Below are 12,287 nucleotides of genomic sequence, written 5' to 3'. Positions count from 1 at the left end.
TACAGGCGCGCCGGAAGCAGTTTTGGATTGGGGGGCAAACATTGGAGGGGGCTCAAGATTAGACCATGCATGTTACACAATATACACATACGTGCACACACACACACACACGCACGCACACACATCTATAAACATGGGGGGGGGGGGAACCATAAAGTAATTTTAGACGGTCTGTATGCTTACAAGTGCGTGTGTGCGTGAGCAATAATGGGACTACGTTTACATTATACGGAATGTGATACATTCAACAACAAAGTCATTGAGGAACATTGTAAGTTTTCCTTACATGGATTATGGAATGACGGTGTGAAACGATCGACAAATTATATACTGTCAGCAACATAAGGTGAATGGCATAACAATAAAATGCGAGCGAGCGAAGAGAGCGAGCTTGACAATTTGATATTCTACAGTTCCAAAACTGGAGTTTTAATTGTAGCTATATATTTCGCTTTGGAAATAAAATTTCGGGGGCGCATCGGGCGCAACTGCTGGCAATTATTGGCAGCAACATTAGGAGAATGGCATAACGATTCAATGCGAGCAAGAAGCGAGCAAGCTTGAAAATGTTGACATTCTACAGTCCCAAAACTGGGGTTTTTAGCTATATCTTTCACTTTGGAAATTAATGGGGCGGCGCATCGGGCGCAACTGCTGGCAATTACTGGCAGCAACATTTTATAGGAGAATGGCATAACGATTCAATGCGAGCGAGCAAAGCGAGCGAGCTTGAGAATTTTGACATTTTACAGTTCAAAAACTCCCGTTTGTAGTTATATCTTTCGCTTTGGAAATTAAGGGGGGGGGGGGCATCGGGCGCAACTGCTGGCAATTCAAGTACTGGCAGCAACGTTAGAAGAGTGGCATAACGATTCAATGCGAGCGAGCGAAGCGAGCGAGCTTGAAAATTTTGACATGTTACAGTCCCAAAACTCCCGTTTAGTAGCTATATCTTTTGCTTTGGAAATTAAGGGGGGGGGGCATCGGGCGCAACTGCTGGCAATTACTGGCAGCAACGTTAGGAGAGTGGCATAACGATTCAATGCGAGCGAGCAAAGCGAGCGAACTTGAAAATTTTGACATGTTACAGTCCAAAAACTCCTGTTTGTAACTATACCTTTCGCTTTGGAAATTAAGGGGGGGGGGGCATTGGGCGCAACTGCTGGCAATTACTGGCAGCAACATTAGGAGAGTGGCATAACGATTCAGTGCGAGCGAGCGAAGCGAGCGAGCCTGAACATTTTGACATTTTACAGTCCCAAAACTCCCGTTTGTAGCTATATTTATCTTTCGCTTTGGAAATTAAGGGGTGGGGGCATCGGGCGCAACTACTGGCAATTACTGTCAGCAACATTAGGAGAATGGCATAACGATTCAATGCGAGGGAGCGAAGCGAGCGACCTTGAAAATTTTGACATTCTAGAGTCCAATAACTGCCGTCGTAGCTATGTTTTTCACTTTAGAAATTAAGGGGGAGGCGCACCGGGCTCACTGCTGGATGCGAACGAGCGAAGCGAGCGAGCTTGAAAATTTTGACATTTTACAGTCCAAAAGCTGCCGTTTGTAGCCATATTTTTTCCCTTTTATTCGAAAAAATACATATTTATTATCATTTTCTTTGTTTATTCATTTATTTTTATCATTATTCAAGTTTGTTTGTTTGTTTGTTTGTTTGGTTTTTTTTTTTTTTTTTTGGGGGGGGGAGCTTTTTTTTTTTTTTTTTTTTGGGGGGGGGAAATGCGTTTTGCCCCCCACTTTTTGGATTGGGGGGGGGGGGCGGCCGCCCCTCCTGCCCCCCCCCCCCCACTTCCGGCGCCTATGATGTATGTATAAACTGCTCCTTTCCGACCTAGATGTCTAGATAATGGACAGAAAGTACACACTTTGGAAAAGTCTTTACTGAGAAAAGAATCTTTGAAGTTTATGTTCTATTAGTGCTTTACTAATCTCACCATTTTGCAAGAGGTGCAATTAATGAGATAAAAAAACAGGATCTAAAACTTTGATAACTAAAATAAAGGAAATATCAGATTAAGCTGAAATTTTTTCCACACTGGTTAAGCACATTCTATTCATGGATGCATATACTACAACTTTAGATACAGTAGCACTATCCTTTCAAAAGTTATCAGAGTTGAAAGTGAAGGGTGAGTAAAGGGTTTTCATGAAATGAAAAAGGGTCTCGACATGTCTAAGTCATAACTGTCTATAATAATAATAATAATGATAATAATAAAGGGCATTTATATTGCGCAGCTACTATAATAATATACTCTACTGCGCATTCTAAAAAAAAATAGTGTTCTGTAAAAACTGCTGAAAACAGTTTCACATTCGTTTTACAAACTCAAACTTTAAAGTAATTACAAAGAAGAATTGCTCTCTCAGAAAATATTAAAGGAGGTCGACTATAAGTTCACTCATTTCATTTTTTTTTTTTTTTTTTTTTTTTTTTTTTTTTTTTTTTTTAGTCCACGCGCAAAATCAGGGTGCGGCGATTTTTTTTTTTTTTTTTTGCGAGGGGGGTTGTGATGCACGGTCACATTATGATCATAACTGGAAAATGTGTGCATAGGCTGCATAATGGAACTTCTCGTTTGACCCATCGACAACCTCAGTTTGAAAAGAACGCCTTTAGGACTTTCTACACATAGCTATTGCGGTATACGTCATCTGTCTGTGCAACAGAGAATAAACCCTAACACAAGCATGTATACGTTTTATGGGACTTTGCACTCACTAACCTGTGCAAATTTGTAACGCAAGTGAAATACCTGGTTTAATGTTTTGTAAATGAACCTGTCAATGTTATCATACTCGTACCTATAGGCCTATATATGCTCTATAGGACTTGTTTGTATAAATTATGTAATATTTATGTATTATGTAAAATAAATGTTCCATTAATGTAATGCATGTATTATGTATTTTAAGTTGGTAGCGTATAGGCGTATTTGTCTTTTTTCCATAATATTTCAACTATCAAGTCTTCCCATTGCGGTTATTAACAACATCATGAAACCCTGAATTTGAGAACGACCCAAGCCATAATGTGGTCATTAATCTTTGAAAACCATGCACTTGTTACGTGTAATGATAAACTTGTAGCAATCATGCAAAATTTGCAGAATTTAATTCTGTATACTTTTTTGATTTGTATTACAGTTGTGTATCACCATGGATGATATTCACAGTACATTTGAAAAATAAATAAGAATATTGGTGTGACTTCTTTTTTTCCCCCCTCGAATGTGATGGACTGTAATGGACTTGGGACTTATACTACATTGTAGTATTATGATTGTATGAAGGTCTGTAAGATAATGTGGGAGGGGGGGTACTATATCACCTTCTGCATGCATCGGATGCTAGTATGCTCGCTATAGCTAGCTAGCTAGTAGCAGCAGCAGCTAGCTAGCAGCAAGCATGCACAGAGTATAGAAGCAAAGATCGTACACTCATAAAGTTGGTCAACTCTGCTCTCCCGGGGTGGTATTCTGTAAGCGCGATCCTTATTTCGATCCTAGGAGCGCGCGTAGGACAGAAAATAGGATACCCTTAGGACAGGCAAAATCGGTATTCTGTAAGCCTGTCCTAAGCCTATCCTAGGACAGTCATTCATGAATAATGAATATTAATGAGGAAAGACAGGACACGCCCGACGCAGAATCTATAAGCCAATCATCTGGCTAATTTTACGCAATGCGCGCCCAAGATCTACATTGCTCAAGAGTGCGCTTCACGCAGCTCTACTGTGCGAGGAGTTAAAAATGTATTGTCAGTCTAATTTTACAGTTAAGAATACAATTTCGATTATCAAAGCTTTAGCACACACTTAGCCCACCATAATAAATGTACACCTTACGAGTTTTATTAATTTGCATTGAAAGTTTTTGCAGAAATTAGCTCAAACTTTGAACTTTTGGAGGATGTTGGGGTAAACTGGGATATCATCACTGCATGCCAAACTTCGCCCTTAATTCAAAGTTATTATAAAATATATAAGATTTTCTTAAATATAAGAAATAATAATAATAATAATAGATGCACACACACACACACACACATGCGCTCACATTATTCTGTGATCGATATGCTTGTAATAATAATGTCTTGCTTATAGTTACTGTTTGTCCCACTTAAACCAAACCAATGTTCCATTTCTCCCAGGAAAAACAAACAAACAACGACAACACAAATACGACACTTACAGGAATATAGCGTAGCAACCCGTTATGCGGCTAGCATCAAAAGTCTTTGGGTCCGATTTAACTTGTGTGCCCCATTCTAAATATCAGAAAGTTATTCGAGAAAATTCATCAAATCACAATTTTTTGTCCCACTTAATTCACCCCGCTTGCTCTCCCCTGTCTTTATGGTAGTATAGACTTACATGCTGGGCAATGATAACAGAATAAATAAAGGAGACTACTGATAGATTAAACAAATATATAAACATGGAGCTACTATAGCTCCATGATATCCTTGTATAAACACGTATGTTCACTAGATTTTGAAGAAAAAAAAGTTAACCCATGCACATAGACTGTTAGGTCACCGGGTTGCGTCACACACTATACGTACGTCTTAACAATAATGTGTGCGTATGGATCGTTGAGTTACTAGTACTTTTCATATTCTACACGCGACCTAGAAGCGCACTGCGTACGTTTCTTTTTCTTTGGTTACTAGATCTTCATAGCAACGACTTCGAGGGTCACGTAATGTGGGCGGCGAAGGTAGGCTACTTGCACTGCGTCCGCATGACGTTCGGGCCGACGCTGAGCATAATAATAATGATAACAACAATAATGACAATAATTAAAAATAATAATAATAATAATTATTATTATTATTATTATAATTGTAATAATAATAATAACAATAATAATGAAAATGATAATAATAATGATAATATCAATAATGATTATCATTGTTACAATATTAATGATTATAATGATAGCTTTTGTTGTTATTGTGTACATAATATACTTTTGATTTATTTTGAGCCGAATAAAATGAAGTCTGAATTGAATTGAAAATGGCGAACAACAAACAAATAAACACATACCAGCTAGATAAAGAATACAATTGTTTCGAACATTATAGACTGCAGCTTTAGAATCCTCAGTATGAGAGGAGCAGATAACTCTGTTATACGATTCATGTATTTATTTTCTTGTTCATGAAAATACAAAATAAGAGACAGTAGGTCGTCAGTATGGCCTATATACGCAATAGCCCGGCATAAAGCGCCAGAGAAAGATTGCCTAGAGGCTATCCTTATTTTTGCTCCTAAACTTGATCCTACTTCTGCTTACAGAATACCACTTATCTTAAGATCTCATTAACATCTAATTATATCTAATTAACATATCATGTTACGCCCCTATCCTAAGCTGGGAGAGAAATAAGGATCCCTGACGTCACTATCCTATTTCTCCTCCTACGCGCGGTGTTACAGAATACCAATCGCGTATTTAGGAGCGAGAGCTGTCCTAGGATCCTTACAGAATACCACCCCAGATTTTACGCGGTCGCTGATGAGACGCAAGTGGCTGCCGCCCTCTAGCGGTGAGCGGGGATAATCGAACCTGGGTCGGAAGCACTGAAATCCATCTATTGGTCAGACTAGACGTCTGCCAGGCTTCTGTAAACCTAGGAATTTTAGAATTATAGGCCTTTTCAGCGCTCTTACTTTCAAATTATTACCTCTTTATGTGAAGGAAAATATACATTTCTGGAGTGAAAACTAGTCAAAGAATCCACTGTTATATCATATTTTCTCTAAAACTATGAGGGTATTTTTTCTCCTTAGGAAAATGGCAAGAATTTCCGTCAACTTGACATGTTCGCTGAAATGTTTAATTTTTGTAGTAAGCATGGCTATATAACCTCGCTTGAAAATCATGCTACAATTCTTATAAGGCTTATTACATTTTGAATTTAAGCAATCAAAAATAAAGGTTTGAATTGATAAAAAAGGGTTTAAAACATATTTTTACGGGTACCTCTTGTAGGTTAAAATTTCGAATTCAGTTACAAAAGTTTCTCAGACACATTACACGTTCACTTTAATTTTTCGCCATTTTCTTTAAAGGAAAAATATTTATATACAGGAACAAAATAAACAGATCTTTAGCAGCTAATAATATCACAGCTTGTCATCATGACTATAATTTTATACTTGTATTCAATCAAAAGTTCTCAAGAGAGCTTTCACAACTTTCCCGGATCATTCAGGCTACATATAATTATGCACAACAGTGACTGCTATTCAACACTGCATTTACAGAACAGAGAGATGGGTTAGATATAAAATGGAATTCCGCTTATTTGGATTTTCTTGATTGAAACAACCACAATGAAATTATGGCAATACACAATATTAATTTAGAGTTTTACATTCCTAGGTTCTTTATTCAACTGAATACTTGACAAGTAGAGTGAATTATTTGACTACTAAGCACCGGCGTATAGCCAAGGGGGGGGGGGATTGAGAAAGTTGCACTCCCCCCCCCCCCCCCCCAAAGATTTGGACCGGGGATTTGAAAGGCGGGGGGGTGAAAAATTGCGTGTATAGGGCCCTACCACTGTAAGCATGTGTGCATGAATATAATAAGCCGCTCCCTTTCAACCTCTGATTAAGATTATAGTTTTCACTCAAAGTGTGCAGCAGATCGTTAAATTTCAATTCTAAATAGCAAAATCTCTCCCGCGTGGGAGGGGTATCCCCCTCTCACATCCTCCCCCGCTTCAATTCGGTCCGTTTCCTGGCACATTTACATTGACAGATTCCAAAATGTTTTATTGAAGTTTGCATTAGATCCATGTCTTCAATAGTTTAGTTATTCTATCAAATATATATAGTTCCCTAATCCTCGTTTGATTTACCATTCCCCCGCTCGATCGCTGTTGGTTATGCATTGATTTAGACTCTGTGAGCACTTTGGGGATTGACAATTATTTTCCGAATGATTCAAAAAAAGTGCGCATCATTCTATGTCAATCGTAAAATGCAAACGTTCCGTTAGGGAGGGGGTTGCCCCTTAATTCCCACATCGTCCCCTTTTCCCTGACAACTTCCACGTATCATTAGTAGGCCGGTACGAGATATTACGAGATACCCACAATTAAGTCATTCAATTATCTGTGAATATTTCTTTTTCTTCCTTTTCATAGAAAAAATCCAAAATTTCACCAAAAGTGTACATCAGATCGCTGAATTTCAGGTCTAAAAATCCAAAATCTTCCTAGCGTGGGAGGCCCCTCTCCCACACCCTTGTAGAGAACTCTAAGTTCCCCTCCCCCAGTCGTGAAAACGGATCGACTCCCTTGTCCCTTCCATTCCCTTCGCCCTCTCGGTCACTCCGCTCTCTCGCGCCGATTTTTTAAAATGTTTTTGTCCACTCCCATCAATTAAACTGAACGATGCCCCTGGGAATGATTACTTTAATTGACTTAAATGAAGAAAATTCAGAAACGCAGGAGGTATAAGGAAATTATTACATACAAAGAAATTAAAATCCATATTACTATTTCATTGATTTTATTTTTGCATTTTGCAGGGCGAGGCTATGTTTTAAAAAGTGAGGGCGTCAAAATCGTTTTTCAAAATGAAAACAAAAGAAGAGCGAAACAGCAACAAAAAGGTGTTGATATTTTTGACGTGCAATTTTCGGCCGAAGGTCGGCTGATAACCCTCCCATCTTATGTTCCATCAAAAAAAAAAAAAAAATGTCGGGGATGCAAACATTCAATCCCTTTGTCTTCTGAAAAAAGGGGGGGGGGGGGGGCAGCTCCCCACCAAGCTCCCCAAGCCCCCACCCCAACTATAATTGCGCCAGTCCGGTTATGGGCTTGTAATCGTGATTGTATGTGATGGTGACTGTCATGAATCATCCCCCCCCCCCCCACTGTATATGGCCACACTTTGAACATTGAGATTTTTCCAAATGCGACAAAATGTGTGCATCAGAACGTTTAACTGCAATTAGTCTCCCTCGTGTTGATAGGAGGTGGAATAAGGCTTATCCCTTCCCACATCCTCCTCCTTTGTCTCCTTCCACAAAGGCCTACTTGCTACACTTCTCTGATTGACAATTCAAGATATTCCAGCAAAATAGTGTGCGCCAGATCGTTGATTTTCAGTTCAAATTAAAAAGCTCCCTCGAATATGGGAGACGTATCTTGCCACCTACTCATTGCTTGGTCCCCTTCATGGCAATTTCCGAATTTTTCACACACACACAAAAAAAAAAATGTGCCCAGATCACTTCATTTCAATTCTTAAAACGCAAAATCTCCGTCGGAATATGTGGGAGGGGGCACCCCTTCCCACACCCTCCCCCATCTAGATCTTAACATACACATTGATGATGCACACGCGGAATAAAAGCCAAATTTCGTGATGTAGCTTTTAACACTTCCTTGAAAAAACCTTATTTACTTGCATCATTTATTAATTTTTTTCGGGAAAAATTGTAAGTATTTCATCAATGGTTTATAATTTGCACCAGATCGCTGAATTTCAGGTCTGAAAATGTAAAATCCTCCTGTTGGAGAAGATATTCCCCTCTCTCATGGGCGTAAATCCCGGGGGGGGGGGGATGGGGGGGATATATCCCCCCCCCCCCCCCCTGAAATGGAGGAGGGGGGGATGGCCTGTACAATTATCCCCCCTGAATTTTGAGGAAAAAAATGGAGGAAGCAGAAATGTGATTGTGTCAATTTTGGCGTATTGCATGACGTTTGTACGCCGGCCTTCAGACAGGTAACAGAGCTGAACAGTATTCTATCTTGTAGGAACATGTATAATTTTCTCAAGCGCTCGCTCGCTTCGCTCGCTCGCGAAGAAAGTAAAATCGACATGCACTGTAAGGTGTGGCTCAGACGTTGACAACGTCAAATAGTATAGGCCTACATGTAAACATGCTATGACGCGAGTAACTGGGGACCATCTGCAAAATATGTACGAAAAGAAAAAAAAAAAAAAACAAACAAAAAAACTATATAAAAGGTGAACCCCTTCCATTTCCTGAATCATTCCTGAGAAACGACAGTGACGGATGACTCAGTCAGGATACATCTATGGGCATACCCAGGGAAGATCATTGGCGTCGAATCTATGGGTGGGGGGGGGGGGCAAAGGGGCATTTGCCCCACCCCTACGGAAGTGTTTAGGCAGACAAATCATTTATCCCCCAAGCAATTCCGGAGATGGACAAATCTCGAACTTTCTAAATGGAAAATTGTCCAAATATCGCCAGAACTATGCACCAGATCGTTGCATTGCAATCATAAACATGCAAAAGCTGCGCTATACAGGATCCCTTTCGATAAACTTTGTACACTTTTGACATTCACGAATATTTCCCTAATTTATCAAAGGGTGTGTAGCAGATCTTTCACTTAACAAAAGCACCCTTATTAGCAGAGGCGTCGATGGAGGGGGGGGGGAATGGTTCCCCCATAAAAGTGGGACAAACAAAAGCGAAAAATATAGCTACAAACGGCAGTTTTTTGAGTGTAAAATGTAAAAATCTTAAAGCTCGCTCGCTCCGCTCGCTCGCATTTAACCGCTATGCCGTTCTCCTAATGTTGCTGCCACTGACTGACAGCAGTTGCGCCCGGTGCGCCCCCTTAATTTCCAAAGCGGAAAAAAAAAAACAGCCACAAACGACAGTTTTGGGGACTGTAAAATGCCAAAATTTTTAAGTTCACTCGCTTCGCTCGCTCGCATTTAATCATTATGCCATTTTCCTGATGTTGCTGCCAGTAATTGCCAGCAGTTTTCGCCCGGTGTGTCCCCCCCCCCCCCCACTTAATTTCCAAAGCGAAAAAAAAAAATACAGCGACAAACGGCAGTCTTTGGACTGTAAAATGTCAAAATTTTGAAGCTCGCTCGCTTCGCTCGCTTGCATTTGATCATTATTCCATTCTATTGATTTTGCTGCAAGTAATTGCCAGCAGTTTTCGCCCGGTGCGCCCCCCCCCCCCCCTTAATTTCCAAAGCAAAAAAAAAAAAAATATATATATATATATATATGAATATATTCATATATATATATATATATATATACATGTATATATATATACAGCCATAAAGGACAGTTTTGGGGACTGTAAAATATCAAAAATTTTCAAGCTCACTCGCTTCGCTCGCTCGCATTAAATCATTATAACATTCTCCTGATGTTGCTGCCAGTGCCGGCAGTTGCGCCCGGTGTCCCCCCCCCCGCCCCTTAATTTCCAAAGCGAAAAAAATACAGCGACAAACGGCAGTCTTTGGACTGTAAAATGTCAAAATTTTGAAGCTCCCTCGCCTCGCTCGCTCGCATTTGATCCTTATTCCATTCTATTGATTTTGCTGCCAATAATTGCCAGCAGTTTTCGCGCGGTGCGCCCCCCCCCCCTTAATTTCCAAAGCGAAAAATATAGCTACAAACGGCAGTTTTGGGGACTGTAAAATGTCAAAATTTTGAAGCTCGGTCGCTTCGCTCGCTCGCATTCAATTATTATGCCATTCTCCTGATGCTGCTGCCAGTAATTGCCAGTAGTTTTCGCCCTGTGCGCCCCCTTAATTTCCAAAGCGAAAAAAAAGCCACAAACGACAGTTTTTTTGGACTGTAAAATGTCCAAAATTTTAAGCTCATTCGCTTCGCTCACTAGCATTTAATCATTATGCCATTCTCCTGATGTTGCTGCCAGTAATTGCCAGCAATTTTCGCCCGGTGCGCCCCCTTCATTTCCAAAGCGAAAAAATACAGCCACAAAGGACACTTTTTGGGACTGTAAAATATCAAAATTTTCAAGCTCACTCGCTTCGCTCGCTCGCATTTAATCGTTATGCCATTCTCCTGATGTTGCTGCCAGTAATTGCCGGCAGTTGCGCCCGGTGTGCTCCCCTTAATTTCCAAAGCGAAAAAAATACAGCGACAAACGGCAGTCTTTGGACTGTAAAATGTCAAAATTTTGAAGCTCGCTCGCTTCGCTCGCTCGCATTTGATCATTATTCCGGGTCTAGGGCAATTACCCCCTGGGCAATTACCCCGCACCCTTCCCCTGGCCCTAATCCTAATCCTAATCCTGAACCTAATCCTATCCCTAACTCAAACTCCTAACCCTAACCCTAACCCTAACCCTAATCGTTTCTCTAAACTTACCACTAACCAGTATTTAGCCGGGGGGTAATTGCCCTCTCGGGGTAATTGCCCGGATACGCATTATTCCATTCTCCTGATTTTGCTGCCAGTAATTGCCAGCAATTTTCGCCCGGTGCGCCCTCTTAATTTCCAAAGCGAAAAAGTATAGCTACAAACGGCAGTTTGGGGGACTGTAAAATATCAACATTTTCAAGCTCACTCGCTTACCGGTCGCTCGCTCGCATTTAATCGTTATGCCACTCTCCTGATGTTGCTGCCAGTAATTGCCGGCAGTTGCGCCCGGTGTGCCCCCCTTAATTTCCAAAGCGAAAAAAATACAGCGACAAACGACAGTCTTTGGACTGCAAAATGTCAAAATTTTGAAGCTCGCTCGCTTCTCTCGCTCGCATTTGATCATTATTCCATTCTCCTGATTTTGCTGCCAGTAATTGCCAGCAGTTTTCGCCCGGTGCGCCCCCTTAATTTCCAAAGCGGAAAAGTATAGCTACAAACGGCAGTTTTGGGGACTGTAAAATATCAACATTTTCAAGCTCACTCGCTTCGCTCGCTCGCATTTAATCGTTATGCCACTCTCCTGATATTGCTGCCAGTAATTGCCGGCAGTTGCGCCCGGTGTGCCCCCCTTAATTTCCAAAGCGAAAAAATACAGCCACAAACGGCAGTCTTTGGACTGTAAAATGTCAAAATTTTGAAGTCGCTCGCTTCGCTCGCTCGCATTTGATCATTATTCCATTCTCCTGATTTTGCTGCCAGTAATTGCCAGCAGTTTTCGCCCGGTGCGCCCCCTTAATTTCCAAAGCGAAAAAGTATAGCTACAAACGGCAGTTTTGGGGACTGTAAAATATCAACATTTTCAAGCTCACTCGCTTCGCTCGCTTGCATTTAATCGTTATGCCACTCTCCTGATATTGCTGCCAGTAATTGCCGGCAGTTGCGCCCGGTGTGCCCCCCCCCCCTTAATTTCCAAAGCGAAAAAATACAGCCACAAACGGCAGTCTTTGGACTGTAAAATGTCAAAATTTTGAAGCTCGCTCGCTCCGCTCGCTCGCATTTAACCGCTATGCCATTCTCCTGATGTTGCTGCCAGTGATTGACAGCAGTTGCGCCCGGTGCGGTCCCCCT

Source organism: Diadema setosum, chromosome 3 (assembly GCF_964275005.1).
Source record: "Diadema setosum chromosome 3, eeDiaSeto1, whole genome shotgun sequence".
NCBI lineage: Eukaryota > Metazoa > Echinodermata > Echinoidea > Diadematoida > Diadematidae > Diadema > Diadema setosum.
Note: the sequence above shows the minus strand (reverse complement) of the source record.